This window comes from Anabrus simplex, chromosome 1 (assembly GCF_040414725.1).
Source record: "Anabrus simplex isolate iqAnaSimp1 chromosome 1, ASM4041472v1, whole genome shotgun sequence".
Classification (NCBI taxonomy): Eukaryota; Metazoa; Arthropoda; class Insecta; order Orthoptera; family Tettigoniidae; genus Anabrus; species Anabrus simplex.
In genome coordinates, this window is record NC_090265.1 from 274103205 (window position 1) to 274118644 (window position 15440).

Sequence of the window (15440 nt, forward strand, 5' to 3'; positions counted from 1 at the left end):
CTTCTCTCCAATGTATTATGCAATTGAATTATTGAATGTCCAACCCTTGTCCTTTCCTGTTTCCTTAAGAGGTCGGGTATGAAGAGAGATGAATCATAGCAATTTTTACGACCTGATGGCCTCCCTGACATCAACCTCATCAGAGGAGTTAACGAGATGAAATGAATGACGTGAATATGATAGTAAAAGGGAGAGGGTGAAACCTAGTGCTGGCACATAGCCTACTCTAGTCGAATAGTACCAAGGGGTCTGCTCAAGTCTTAGCGTCTCCTCCTGACAGACAAATGACCAATCAAGAGCGCCACTTACCCTCGCTCGATATGAACACCGTGGAGAGGTCTGGAAGTGAATCAAAGCTCTTAGCACACATTTAGTGATTAGGAATGACATACCTCCACCTCTCCTACGCTGCCACCCATTTTTTTTTTTTTTAATGAACAGGAATTGAACTGGCTAACCATGGTGTCAGACCATTTACAGGCTTGACACCTTAACAATCATGGCCACCAGGCAGGCTAACATGAAAAATTATTAATTATAAAAAAAAGTTTCAAATTGAATTATGCAGTCAAGGAATATTGTGTGCAAGAGAATTCCGCAGCAAAAGAGATAAAAGGATCTGCAGGGATCTTCAGTGAATCTATATATATATATATATATATTGTACCGGGCGGTACACCTCCACGCCGCTAATTTAAAAGGTGCGCCAGTTGAAACTCCTCTGCTGGAGGAAGTCTGAACCTTATGGTCGGTATAAATCTTCAAGTTTCTCAGAAGATGTCACTACCTGGAAATTTTGGAGTTTTTGAACTGTGTCATTTTCGACGTATTTTTGTTTTGCTTGTAGTAAGAAGTGTGAACTTTCTCTTCTAGAGGACACTACTGAAGATCAACAATAGTGCATCCTAGTGCAGAGTGAAAGAACTATTTTTTTGGAGAAGTTCTTATTTCAAAAGTTTGTTTCTTGTTAAATTTCTTTCTGTTATTGTTTAAGTTGGCTGTATTCCCCTCTTTTTCCCCTTGCTTTAGATTTATCCAATCCCGAATTTCTTTTAGTAATTTCTGACCAATAGGATGTATCTTCCCCCAACTTGAATATGTTGCTGTATCCTACCCAATAAAGAGTTTGTGGGAGGGTGTTTTCATTCCCCTAACGCCTCGAACCTTCCGCGAGAGAATATAAACTGCTGATTTTAGGGTCTCCGGGCCACTTCTGTTCCATCTTTCTGTGTGTAAAGTACATAGCAGGGGGCGGGAAGCGCCTCTTTCTCCGGCAGCGGTCAACTACCAGGTAATGGCCGATTAATTACTTCTTTTCTTGCTTGCTCAGCAGTTTAACTCTCGGGGCGGGTCCGAAGTTTTTCCATCATGTAACCTTCCTTAAAATGTATCTATTCTATCTTTAAAAGGCATATCGGGATAGAGAGTGCTTAACCCTCTCGAGCTCCCAATCATATTGTTTTGAGGTGAACTTACTTCTCACAACCGATTCTTCCTTAACGTAATGTAAATTTGTTTCTTTCTTAAGTCACCTCTTTAGTATGGGATTAGCCCTTGCATTTGCGGCCTAGAGCCAAATTAGGTTTTAAAAACAAAGCGTATTAGGAGCGCAAGTTCGCCTCCTCTCAAATTGTTATTTTAGAGGTCAAGTAATTACCCTTTTTCATTTAATAGACCTCAGTAGGTTGGGTATTTTACCCCTGTGTCTATGTCCAGAGGGGACAACTTGAAGGTGGAGTTTGGTGTGGCCTTTGAGAGGCCTAAAGTTGAGAGCGAGTGACTCTTTCTTGTAAATTATGTGTTGGATGCCTCGTGGAGGCTTTTCGGTGTAATTTGGAGCAAGTGCTCCTGAGCATGAATGGGGTTTTCTGCCTCTCTGTTGATACTTATTTTGAAGTAAGGTTGGGCCATGCTTGTTATTTCTTGATTTTGAAAAGAAAATATAACCTTGTTAAATTTTAAATTCACTTTAATTTCGTAGCCTGAGACCTATTCACCACCCCGCACCTTCTTTCACCTCTACCTACCACTAAAACACGGTAACATATATAATAAGAGTTTTGTCTGTACATTGCTCAGAATTTAAAAAGAATGGTATTTCTGTATCGGTCATGTCCATAGTAACAAGAAAATGTACTTTTTACTTTTCCGTAATTTCTGTCTGTCTGTCTGTCTGTATGTATGTATGTATGTACACGCATCACGAGAAAACAGCTGAAGAGAATTTAATGAAAATCGGTATGTAAAGTCAGGTGATGAACCGCTACAATCTAGGCTATAAATCATTTTATTCATGCTGAGTGAAATGGTAGTTTAGGGGAAGGCCTTAAATTTAATTATCGAATATTTATATTATCAGCGGTCCTATCAATAAATACTATATAACTAAAGTTATATAGAATTAAATTTCCAATCAATTATGTCATACATTTTTACCGTACCGGCTCTGATAACACAGATAGTAATGAATTTGTATTTTTGTTGCTAAGTCCATATCAACGCCGAACCAGGAGAAAATGGGTTAACAGAATTTAATGAAAACCGCTATATAGAGTTGGGGAATAAGAAACTACAGTCTAGGCTGTAAATAATTTTATTCGCCCGAGATGAAATGGTAGTTTAGGGGAAGGAGCCTAAAATGTAATTTTTAAATACCGGTACCTATGTCATTGGTGCTATCGAAAAGTACTACATTACAAAAGTTATAGACAATACAATTTCCGATCATTTATGTTTCATTCAGTTTTACTCTACCGACTATGATAAGAATGGTATTTCAGAAGGCCTACAATATCGAAAGCTCATAAAACTTATCAGCAATAACTTTACATTGACCATTGTTTGTTGTGATGTTCTTCGTTTCTCATGGTGCCGCTCAACTCCGATAGATGGGATTACTACTGCGTACCGAGTTTAACAGCCTGACTGAACATTGGTGGAAAATAGCTCGGGAGTTGGGAAAACTTTCTTCTTTAGCATGCCATTCCTCTGGTTCATACATTTTCTGATATTGCACGTACGCGTAACACATTGGTTCATCATAGCAATCCAGCTATTCAATCCGTACTCTGACGCGCTGTTTTGAATGAGCTGTATGCACACGTACGGCAGAGGCTCACTTAGTAGTAGTAGTAGTATGACCTGGTCTAGAATTACAATTTAAGGCTATTTCGAATTATAGCACCACAATTCACTAAATTACTCAAAAGTCAAGCCTGAAAAGGGCCGTTTCTTAAGAAAAGCTTCTTCCTCTTCACTTTTATTAAATTCTACATTCATTTAATTCCAAATTAGCAGTGAAGAGGGGACTTCTCTGGCTTGGAGGAAAAAATTGTCTCCAAGTCGGATAGATTTTTCGGTTGCCAGTGTAGTGAATTGAGATTTTCCGACTCATCGGGTACTCCTAGGAAACAGATTAGTAAAAGGACATAGTTTTTGCCCTGGGACTTTCCACTATTCGCCTTCCCCCGCCCCGCCGAAAAAAGACGAAGAGTGTTCACGGATCACAGCTGTCTGCGACTTGGTCATTCCAGCATAGTACTGTTCGTTAAAAGTGAGAAAGTGTGTGGTCTTTCATTTGATGGAGCATTGCTTTTAATCGCAACATTCCTACTGACGTCATTGCAATAACCTATGTTCATTTCAGTTGGGAAAACCACTAAGACAGTCTTTCTGAGGATGTAAAATGGCTGGTGGAGAGTGAGTGTCTGCCATTATAATGAAAACTTCCCAACCTGGTTGTGACTGATGGTAGGCAAGCGGGCCTATCATTACAATGAAAATTCCAACAGTCTTCATATGAGAAAAGACGTTTTCATGACATCCCTGTCGCGTTTCTAGGGTAACGTCAAGAGCTATGAAATTTAATACAATCTTGCTCACAACGTGCACACTACCTAGCCTAGAATTCTGTATACAATGTAGAATTCCGTAGCGAAGCACGGGTACATCAGCTAGTCAGATTTATGAAATCAGTTTTCTGCTCAATTGTGAAGCCCAGCCTTGAATACTGCTCTGAGGTATGGTAACCATCACAGCAGTACTCCACTGAAAATCTTGAACATGTTCAGATACGATCCACGAAGCTGATTAACTGCAGGCATGGGGGCAAGTTGCTTTCATAAGAATATTATGGGATACTGTATTCTGTGGAGCCTTGGGTATAAACGAACGGTGAGCACACTGTAGACATGCAAACGGAATTCCACTGCATACGTGCACAAGGGATGGAATGGACTGCTTGTATATGCTGGGACCAATACCATTTAATGGTCCTAGCCATAGCACAAGATAAACGTACACTTTCCCTCTTCTGAACTGTACGACAGGCATTTCATCATTCCTGGCTCCTTCAGGCTATGTGTTTACTAAACCAATTCGGTGAAAGCATGAATTTATTCTACACCCCTACTACTAAGGTATGGAGGGCTGTTTTTGAGTCTGAGACAAAAATAAAACATGCTGCTCACAAATTTAAATATTATATGTAAATAGAACTGGAAATAGAGATACAGGTTTGGGTCTGTTTTTTCCGAGTTATACCAGTATGTTCCTTCCCAATTTATTACAAACACAAAAACGTTTCTTTAAAACACACTTATCTAAAAAACCAACATTGTTTTTACTTCAAATTCTATTAGTATAAACGGTAAAAATAGTTATTACTCATTATCAGAAAATAGAATTACTGTAACATTCCATTTAGTGCAATTTATGACCTGAAATTTGTTTGCCAAATCCACGTATCACAACATATTTGTCTCCTCCTTTTCCTTCAGTGTATTTGCACACGCTGATGCAATCCTGCGTCTTTAGAAGCAGGAACTACATACCACGACCTTAGTTATGTCCTTTGAACAAGAAACACACACTCGCTGTTTGCACTTTCTGCAGGTAAAACTTGTCTTATTCCTGCATTTCGTCATTTGGCACTGCCTAGTCTGTACATTTCCTTCCACAGGCTTCCTAAATTCGAGTTCTGTATCCACAGACTTAGTTTTCGATCCCATGTACCCCACACGAAGCTCCACTGCTAGTTTCAGGATGTCATTTCGGCGACTGATTTTCCTCCCTGTCAGTGTTTGAAAATGATCTAGGAGTTGAAATGAAATGGCGTATGGCTTTTAGTGCCGGGATGTGTCCGTGGACACATGATGAAGACGACACATATACCCAGTTCCCGTGCCAGGGGAATTAACCAATTTCGGTTAAAATTCCCGACCCAGCCAGGAATCGAACCCAGGACCCTGTGACTAAAGGCCAACATGCTAACCTTTTAGCCACGGAGCCAAACATCCAGGAGTTGATAGCTGCCAAGTCAAGAATATTATGAAATACATGAACACGCCATCTTCGTGTAAGGGATCGACCAGTATATTTTCTTCCCATTTGATCTACCATGTCCACGTCATATTTTGTATTGTAGTAGAAGTCTTCTGTTTCGGGAATTCTTTTGGGATTAGCTTGAAGTTCAACTTCTGAGTGCTAAGTACTGTATAGAAGGACGTTCTTGTTTCGTTTTCCTTGATAAACAGTAAGTGTGTCATTGGAATGTTTCAGGAGAGTTGAGTCGTAAGGACTAGCTATCATAGCCTTCACAGCTTTAGGAATTTCTCTCCTTGATCGTCTAATGGTTCCAACAATATTGCAACTATTACTTTTCAACTTCTTACCAAGTTTCACTGTTGCAAAGAAAGTTATCTGTAGTCACTTTTCGCCCCTTGTTTTGAAAAGGCTCCACCAACTTCATTACTACACTTTCGGGTAGAGCCTCGTCACGTGGTCTGAGATCGTCTTTTCCTAGGCAAGTAAACCCATTGCACGGAAACTGAGTCAACGTCCACAAGCAGCCAAAATTTAATTCCAGTTTTATCTGGTTTGTTGGGTATGTACTGTAAAAAGCTACTCATCAGCAGGCAGATTTTCACCTGGAATATAAGACAATTGACAATTTTCAATGAATTTGTTCCATACTTTTGATACGAACGCAAATTTATCAGTTTTCAAACGTTCTAATCTTGTAATTCTGACGTCGAAACGCAAAAATCTTTGGATTTCTCGACAAAAATTCCTCCCTGTTGTTTCACTGAAGAATGGTGGCCCCCACTTTTTAGACCAGAGTTCATTAGGTATAGTGCTACAGGCTCCAAGTACACCACGAGCATACACTAAGCCAATGAATGCCTCCAGTTTTCTAAACTTACACTCCACAATTTATCTCCTAATACGCGTTTTGCTTCAGTTTCCGTAGAGTGTTTGATGTGTTTCAATATAGATTCATCAATAAAAAGACGCCATGCACACGCTACACTGTCGTCTGAAACATACCGCTTTGAGTATGGAGTAGGTCCTGGATTTTCTTTCAAGATGTTGTGACAAGCCATCCTGCCAGGTGTAGTCTTCACAAACACTCCTACAGTCCACTCCATGATGCCATCTGTACCTAGTAACATATTACTTGGTCTTGGGAGGCTTGTGTTGATGCGTCCCTTCCTTCTTCCAGCTTTTCCTATCGCATTTTCTACTCCTGTAATAGAACAATCGAAAACTTTCAGTTCTCGGCCTACACAAGGCATAATTGCAGTCTAATTGCTGGATTTCAGTACCAAGGTTGTAATGTTGACATCAAAATAAAGTATATCATTAGGGAATTGTGTAAGCGGAAGAATGTTCGCTACTCTTAGAGTAGAGTAACCCATTAGCCGCCTTTAGAAAAATGAATAATAAAGAGAATGGACAATGGCCGTAGATATACTATCAAAGTTTCATAGTTGTGCTTACATTATTGCAGGGAGAATAATTATAAACAAATGTTTCCTCAAACAGAGGAATAAGCACATGTTCTAATACATTTTATTATGATAATCAATACAGAGGTCAAAATGACCGCTCCGGCGGTTCTAGGTATACTCGTTACCTACGTCCTAACCAATGACGCAAAATTAATTACATTTAATACGGATGATTCTGACCGGATATCAGGAAAAGTCACTGAAGCTCTTTGCAATACGACAGAAAATGTGGTCAAAATAAGGCTTTGAAGAAGTGTAGCGGTCATTTTGACCGCTCCGGCGGTTCTAGTGTTAAGCGTATTTTGATATGGCTTTATTCTGTGTGTTCTCTCTTTAGTGGTTAGGCAAAATGTCTATTTTGTTATATACCAACTACTTTTAGCAGTTAAGTTGGATTAAGTTCTTCGATTTCATTTCTTATTTTATTATATCACCTGTAATAGGGATTTATCCTGTTGGCGTAAATCTATGAAGTTCAACTGTTAATATGATTTCCATAAATGCAACGTCATTTGTGAAGTTTAAAGAATTATCAATGAGAAAGCTAGTAAGAAAAAAGTATGCTTTAAGAAAACATACAGACTACAGCATTTGAAATACAGTATACACAATGTTTATCCTACCCAAAGAGATTTCATTTACTTCCACATAAGAACAGCCCTTGCAAAAGTCTTTCTATGCATATACACATGTCAGTTCTCATTACTGTTTGCACGCCCTTCCTCTGCTATTTGTTCTGAATTGCAACATGTTAGCTGCAGGCTTTATAAAAGCTTTCTTCAGTGATAGTGTTATGGTAAGTTTTGGTTAAAAATTTCCAGCTTTACAACAAACTTCTTTTCAATTTCCTAATAAAATGGGATATGTTTCATCCCCATGCGGACATCTTCAGCCATAATAACAGGACAAAATAAACAAAAAAATAGAACAGGAATATACTTAAAAATACACATTAGAATAACAATTAAATTAACCGTTGTCGACTTGGTATACATGCAATTAGGATTGAAAACATGTAGAACTGGTCAGGAAGTGTTCATTTTTCATGCAACATTCTTTTGGAGAACATATACCAACAAAAGTACTGGTAAAGCTGGATTGTAGAAATGCTATTGTACTGCATTATAGCTATCTGTGTAACCCATTCCATAATGCAGTTCTGATTTAACACGTTCGCTGCTATGTAAATTACACATTCCCACCCTCCAAACACTGAAAATGAAAAAAATGATATAAAACTTACCAAACGTTGTCAAAAAAGCAAACATGTGCCTATAAAGATGATACAGGCATAAATTAGCTGAAGACGTCTAAGTCTGTGGGTCAGATTCGGCCCCTCAGCACCGTGCGCTACATCACTGATCGCTATTTTAATGAAAATCTTATGTTATATGAAACATATTATGATAATTACCCTTTATGACATGTTATAATTTGAAAAACGGTAATAACCACATTTACCTTTATTTATGTTTTTTTTTTTTCACTATGTACAATAACTTGCATCTCTGCCCACCAACCGGGCAAAGCCCCAGCAAATATGGACAGCCAGAACAGACAAATGTCTATTGTTTTTTACTTCCTGCTTTATAACAGACCATGCACTTTTCCCATTTGGATCTTCCTTTGGAGTCTCAACTCATAATTTTTCACCAACCGATGTAAGCTGTTCTTTCTTAGAGGAGTGCAGACTAGCTCTGCTTGATAAAGATGTTGATTCCCATAGGGAACCCAAAATATTTGTTCTGAATGAGGAAATTTCAGGTTCCCTATGGGAATCAACATCTTTATCATCTGATGGCCAGGCAGGCATCAATTTTCGAAAATGAGACAAAGTCCTCATAGTGCACTGGCACTGCCGGTGGCTCCAAGTAGCCTATGCAGTGGTCTCCACGGTATGCACTAGCCATGCATCTTGGTGGGTGAGCCCAATTTAGCTCAATGGAGCGAAATGCTGGCAACCAGGAATGAGTTAGCTGAAAAATGTATAATGTCCACTAGCTCTGCTTGATGGGGTGGCAGAAGTGATTTCACTATTTGTAGGAAAAATTTGTATAAAACCATTTTTGGATTTCTAAGTGTGGTATTGCGCATGTTGAATAAGTGGAAAGCATTGATGAACATCAATTGAATGATGAGGACAAACTTTGTACCAGCGAAGGATAGTACGCCTTGAGTTGGTCACAGTGATCAGTCCCTTTCATGTGTGCATTATATTGCGCTATTTGCAAAGGTTTTTCTTTTTCTTGGCCCCTTTTATTTGTGACAATGACCACTGTGTTCTCAAATTGCGAGGAAATGTATTGTAACACTCGCTTGTCCTTCCATTTTCCCACCATAATCCGCTCAGCGTACTGAGCGATTGTTGCAACTTCAGGCAGTATTTCCGTCTTCACAATTGGAGTGTTGTGCTGCCGGTCAGCTCTGAGTGTTCCTGTACTGTATGTGTTTTCTGACAGCAGCTCAGATGCTAGGGCAAAACAATTATAATAATTGTCCAAGAACACAGCATGGCCATCATTCAGAAGTTGCTCCAAAAGATGCTTGACCACTTTTGTAGCGTGTCCTTTCCCAGACAATTGGTCATTGGCTCCAACATACACAATAAATTTGAAGGAGAGGCCCTCGGGTTCATTTAGAGCATAAAGTTTTATGCCATACTTATGTCGTTTCCTCTTTATATACTGCCTGAAAATCAAGCGACAGCGCCAAACTACCATAGCTTCATCAATGGACAGTTCTCATGAAGGGTAATAAATGTTAGGGACACATTTTATTGTTGAAAAATAAATCATTTTTCTCACCTTTTCCAGCCGGTCTAATGACTGGGGTTTGGCATCATTGATAAGTCTAGCCAGGGAAAAGTGTAGGCATCATAATGAAAATAGAAAATGATCCCGGCTCATATACCGCCAAAGCGCAGGAACGTTGAAAAACCTGCGAGTTTTCCAATAATCTTGGAGTCTGCTCATTTGCAATGTTCCTGTATGAATCAACAAACCCAAAAATGTCAGTTCATTGACATCAACATCCTTCCATCGGTATGATTTACGAACTTTAACATTGAAGACAAAAATTTCTGCAAGAAGTGAGGTCAATCTGTCTAAATAATGTATATATATTTATACCTTTGCATTTCCCAAATAGTCCCCAAAAGGACACTGGGTTCTTCCATTTTTTTCTTCTTCCCAGTTTCTGATTTGAGTTTTGTAATCTACCACCACATGATTTTATGGCTGATGAAGTCTCAAATGGAGACGAAACATGTCCCTAAAAATTTTTAATGTGTTTTTAATTAAATATTTCACTTGTAAAGTGATGTGTATTGATTGGGTGGACCAAAACCTAACATTGTTTCTTAGTTTTTCTTATCCTATCTCGTAATGCGCGATATCTCCTTTGTGCGTGGCCCACAAAACAACTCTAACGCATAATAATTTGTCTCACTACAAACAAATTCCAATAAAAATTGTTATCAAGCAACAACAGAAACCAGTCAATTGGCTTGTTTTCTCCTGGTCAGTTTGTTTTCTTTCCTAAATGGTATATTCAAGCTGAATGTTCGGTTTTACCAGGTTGGGTCGAGTTCAGGTTCGTCCTCACGCTCCGTACTTTCTGTTTCAGAATCAGCACTTTCTTAATTCGTAAACTCATCATCACTGTCGGCCACAACACGACAATGCGCCATCACACACTAATATTAACAACAACAGTTTAAATATAATTCAAAGTTATAACATATAGGCCCACTGCTGCTGCAATAGTAAAAAATCACCGAAAGATGTGAGCAACAAACGACAAGCGAAAATATATCATGCCACTAATACTCAAAGTGTGTACGACATCCGGTCTGTCTTCATCAAGAGCTGAGCTCACAATGACTGCTTAGAAATGGCATGACAATCCGGGCTGGATCCGGGTCACGTGCACTGGAGGAAAGCGCGCTAAGGGCTGGATCCGATCCCTCAGCATTGAATGTGTTAAGAGTATGCATATGAAATCTGTTCCTAAGGTCTGGCAATTAAATTTTACCCTGGCTAAAGGTTCTTTCTAAAAGGTACTTGATAGAACAACAGAACTATACCAGTTTTGAAAAAATACCGTTAAAATGTTTTTGTTCAGTTTAAAATAACAGTCCATATTATTAAACAAGAATCCTCTACAACCTTGGTTGTGGCATCATACAGAACCATTAACCTGGCTTCACTTGAGTAATTCTTGTCTGGCGCATCCACGCTGCGGAGGTGGGTGTCCTCAACATCAGTAGGCCGGTGTGAAGGAGAGCTAAGTTCAGGAAGGGACCCAGTCTCACGGGGTATAACCTTGAACCCATGCCCAGGGTTATGGGTGAAGACCTTAACAGCATCGTAGGCAGAAATGAAATGAAATGTCGTATGGCTTTTAGTGCCGAGATATCCCAGGACGGGTTCGGCTCGCCAAGTGCAGGTCTTTCTATTTGATTCCCGTAGGCGACCTGCGCGTCGTGATGAGGATGAAATGATGATGAAGACAGCACATACACCCAGCCTCCGTGCCATTGGAATTAACCAATTAAGGTTAAAATCTCCGACCCGGCCGGGAATCAAACCCGGGACCCTCTGAACCGAAGGCCTGTATGCTGACCGTTCAGCCAACGAGTCGGACATTGCAGGCAGAGAAGGAGACCTTCAGAATGGTGAAGATGGTGGATGAGGCAATCCATCATCATCTCTGGGAAAATTAGAAGAGGAAACCACTGCCTTGTGGAGAAGAGGGATCTTCAAAGGCTAAGGGAGTAAATTTAAAAACTTCATAACTAATCCGTATTGAACAAATAGTAACAATGTTAAAAAAGGAAAAATGTTCCACCTTTTCAATACAATAACACTGTTGCACGAATCAATGTAGCAAAATATTTAATTTATTAAGAGACCGGTTTCGACATCTGTCCATATCATCATCAGCCTACACAAAAAAATGGCAAGAAGTTAACACAATGGTAGCACTTATGACACTTTTCTTGAATTAAAAATAGAAGTTCATGTAGAGGTTCTTGAGCACTCTTGCTGATCTTGAGGTTAAAAAGATGTAGTATAGTTCACAATTGTTGTTATTAAAGGAATAAAATTTTGGTTGCTAGGTAACAAATGATATAATTTTGTTTTAGTACTTCAAAAGGAGGATAGTGGTATACATAAAAACTCTTAGAATATGAGACTATTAGTACTGATATGGATTTTTTGATATCTAAGGAAAGGAAAGAAATTAAAATAAGAAATAGAAAAGTGGAAATGGTAAGGTAAGTATTGTTATGAGGTTCACATTTAATTTAGCCTTGTCATGAAATACAAGAGGAAGTAAGAACCGAAAATTGAATATAGGTAGGGGATAGGAGGGGGTAAGTGAGTAAGGGGAGTAGTTTAAGGTGGGTCAGGGGGGTGTTGTGGTAAGAGCAAGTAGCGTGAGAAGGTGTTGTGTATTACGTGGAAGATTGAACGCCTACTGGTCAACTTGAAGCTTTTGAAAACTAAAATAAGGAAGTCAGAAAGAATGTTCGGTTTCTCAGACAAATTGTTAAGGTTTTGGTTAGGATTAAAATATTGGTCAAGGTGTATTAAACAATTTTCAGTGATATCAAGAAGAGGGCCTTTGCTTAGGGTACTGATAATTTCAATGTCTTGGTCTAATGTAGTGAAATGATGTTTTACGTCTTGCATGTGTTGTCCTATTGCTGAGAATTTATTGTATCTTATCGCGTTAACATGTTCTAAATATCTAATTTTGAAGCTGCGTCCAGTTTGTCCAATGTAAGAAGAATCGCACTACAGAAGAATTGTAAATATTTTCAACCCATTCTACAAGATTATCATGAAGCAACATCTCCTGTGCAGCTGGCATTCAGATAATATTTCTTTTTGAGGAGAAAGTCTGTGGCCTTCCTTCACTGCCTGAAAGAGTTTGTGCTCAAAATAAAGCAGGTTATTTACACATCTAGTCATTTATTTTTTCTTTTGCTGTTGTCCTTGTGAACTGGTCTAACTGCCTTTGTGAAGTTCCTGGGTGGTTATGTTAAAGATCATGATGTTATCTCATCTGAAAAAAAAAAAAAAAAAACCCACACCCTACTGCCTATTGCTTACTTGTGACCAAAGTGAACTAAAAGTTGCTTCTTTCAGAGAATTTGTCTCCTATCACCACTGGGGTGAGTGATTCATACGGTTAAGGTGCTGCCCTTCTCACCCCAATGTGGCAGGTTCGATCCTTGCTCTGTCCTGGTGGTATTTAAAGGTACTGAAATACGTCAGCCTTGTGCCAGTAGATTTAGTGGCACATAAAAACTCCTGTGTGGCAAAATTCCAGCACCTCTAAAAACTGTCAAAAGTAGTTAATGGAAGATAAAAATAGTATCATCATCATCATCATTGTCTATTACCAACTCTAAATCTTGGTTAGTTCACCAACTTTTTATTGAAGCAAATACTCAATATTTCCTTTAACATGGCAACAAGATGATTCAATGATAGGGCTATACTTACTCCCTTAATACATGAATTTCAACAACAAAATTGAACTTTTTCTCTCAGGAAAATCTATTGATATAAATTATCCATAACCATCTTGTTTTATTTGCTTATAAATTCTAATATAGTTAAGAAACACTCCTTACCAATCAAATTAAAATGCAAATGATATGGCGATGTCTAATGGAACATCAGAAAGCTTGTGTGACTTCCATTATATGCTACATAATGAATAGGAGACATTACAGGGAATCCATTTTCATCTTCACATTCCGTTAGGTCTGTGTGTTATCTTCAGATTGCATGACTATTTCTATCACAATATTTTGCTTCATCCTTGCTACTAGTCCAATCTCTTCTTTGCCCTTTTTTTCAGCGTGGTGCATAAAAGGCTAATTAAACCAGGGTCTTCGCAATCTCTTGTGTTACTTCTCTTAGGCAAGCTCAAATGTTGACTGCAACCAGTTCTCCAGTCTTCTACTGCTCTTTGCTCACTCAGAATTTTTAGCAATTCAGCTGGAAGTTCATCTGGCCCTGGAGGTTTTGCAGTTTTCATCCTCCTTAGGGTATGTTTCACCTCAGCTATTGTAATCCATTAGCAGTTTGCAGCTTTTCGTTGTTCTAGGTCTTACCTGTTGTCATAGAATAATTTGTCTATACACTCCATTCATCGCTGCATTTTCAAGCTGTCTTTCAGCCAGCTTAGTTGACCAGTCCGCCACCTCATGAACTTTGTCAGATGGATGGTGCCTTTTCAGGTCCTCAGTTTCTGCACATTGGTCCTTGAGCCAAGTGGTTTTGGCCTTCCTGACGTCTCATCATATGATCCGTATATTGAGGTATCTATATCCACTCGGATCACCGGTTTTATATTGAGATCTCTCTTGCATGAGGGGCAGAATGGCATTCATCATTCATGATTCTTTTTTAAGTGATTTCTTATGGAGTGTGGTCTGTGTGGTATACATAATGCAGTTTGGGACTGAGTCCACATGTCACCCTCAGCATCTGTCTCTCTGGATTTCAAATTATTCTAGATTTTATAACCACTTGCTGCTTCTCGTCATGGTGGAGTGTTTTTACACCCAGTCTGTTTAGTGCTTTTATCATCTGTATTTTATTCAATTTGAGGCATAGTGGCACAAAGCAGGTTGTGGACGAATGGGATGTCTCCTCCCAGCATGGCCTGAATGCCTTACACTGCATCCCAGAACCTTTTTCCAATCATGAAAAAAATCTATTTGATACCTAACCACTCTTTGTGGGTTATACACTAGAGACTCTCCAAGCAAAAAGGTGTCTTCTTTGGCAATTTAATAATAATGTTATTTGCTTTACGTCCCACTAACTACTTTTTAAGGTCTTCGGAGACGCCGAGGTGCCGGAATTTAGTCCCGCAGGAGTTCTTTTACGTGCCAGTAAATCTACTGACACGGGGCTGTCGTATCTGAGCACCTTCAAATACCACCGGACTGAGCCAGGATCGAACCTGCCAAGTTGGGGTTAGAAGGCCAGCGCCTTAACCGTCTGAGCCACTCAGCCCGGTCTTTGGCAATTTAAAGGTGTTCATGAAAGCCAGATTGTGCTTGACACAAACTCTGACAAGCCCACTACCCCCACTCTTCATTCCTATTTTCCAACCTGAAACCTCGAACAACTTCATGGTCTTTTCCTAATCTGACTTTTGAATTAAGGTCTCCTATCAGCAATGCTGTTGTTCTTAACTGATTTGATAAGTTCTTCTAGGACATTGCAGAAGGAATATTATGCCTTCCTTGATGTCAGCTGTGGGTGTGTTGACCTGTATAACAAACATCCACCTGTGTGGTGCTAACTTGGGCTAGGGTGATCTGGTCATTGTGGAGCACTACTGTCTAGACGACCTGGCCCATTTCTTTTATTTGATGGTAACGGACTGCTGAGTAAATAAGACTGCAAACATCACACTTCCGCTTTAACATTATTTCCCATTAGTGCTGAAAGATGCCAGACATTTCCTACAACTGCTGGTTTTCGTGGAGAATGTCTTTCTGTTATTTCTAATGTGGGCAGACACCAGCAATCGCAAATAGAAATATTCTCCAAGTTACTACGTATTTGTGATAACAGTGTTAGACTGAATTATCCAATTCCATACGTGGTATCATCA

At 39.2% G+C, this 15440-nt stretch overlaps 1 protein-coding gene across 4 annotated transcripts in view; it reads right to left on the minus strand.

The window, feature by feature from the left end:
• LOC136864916 (aurora kinase C) overlaps positions 1-15440 on the minus strand; it is a 261391-nt gene that overhangs the window by 97749 nt on the left and 148202 nt on the right. The window lies entirely within an intron of this gene.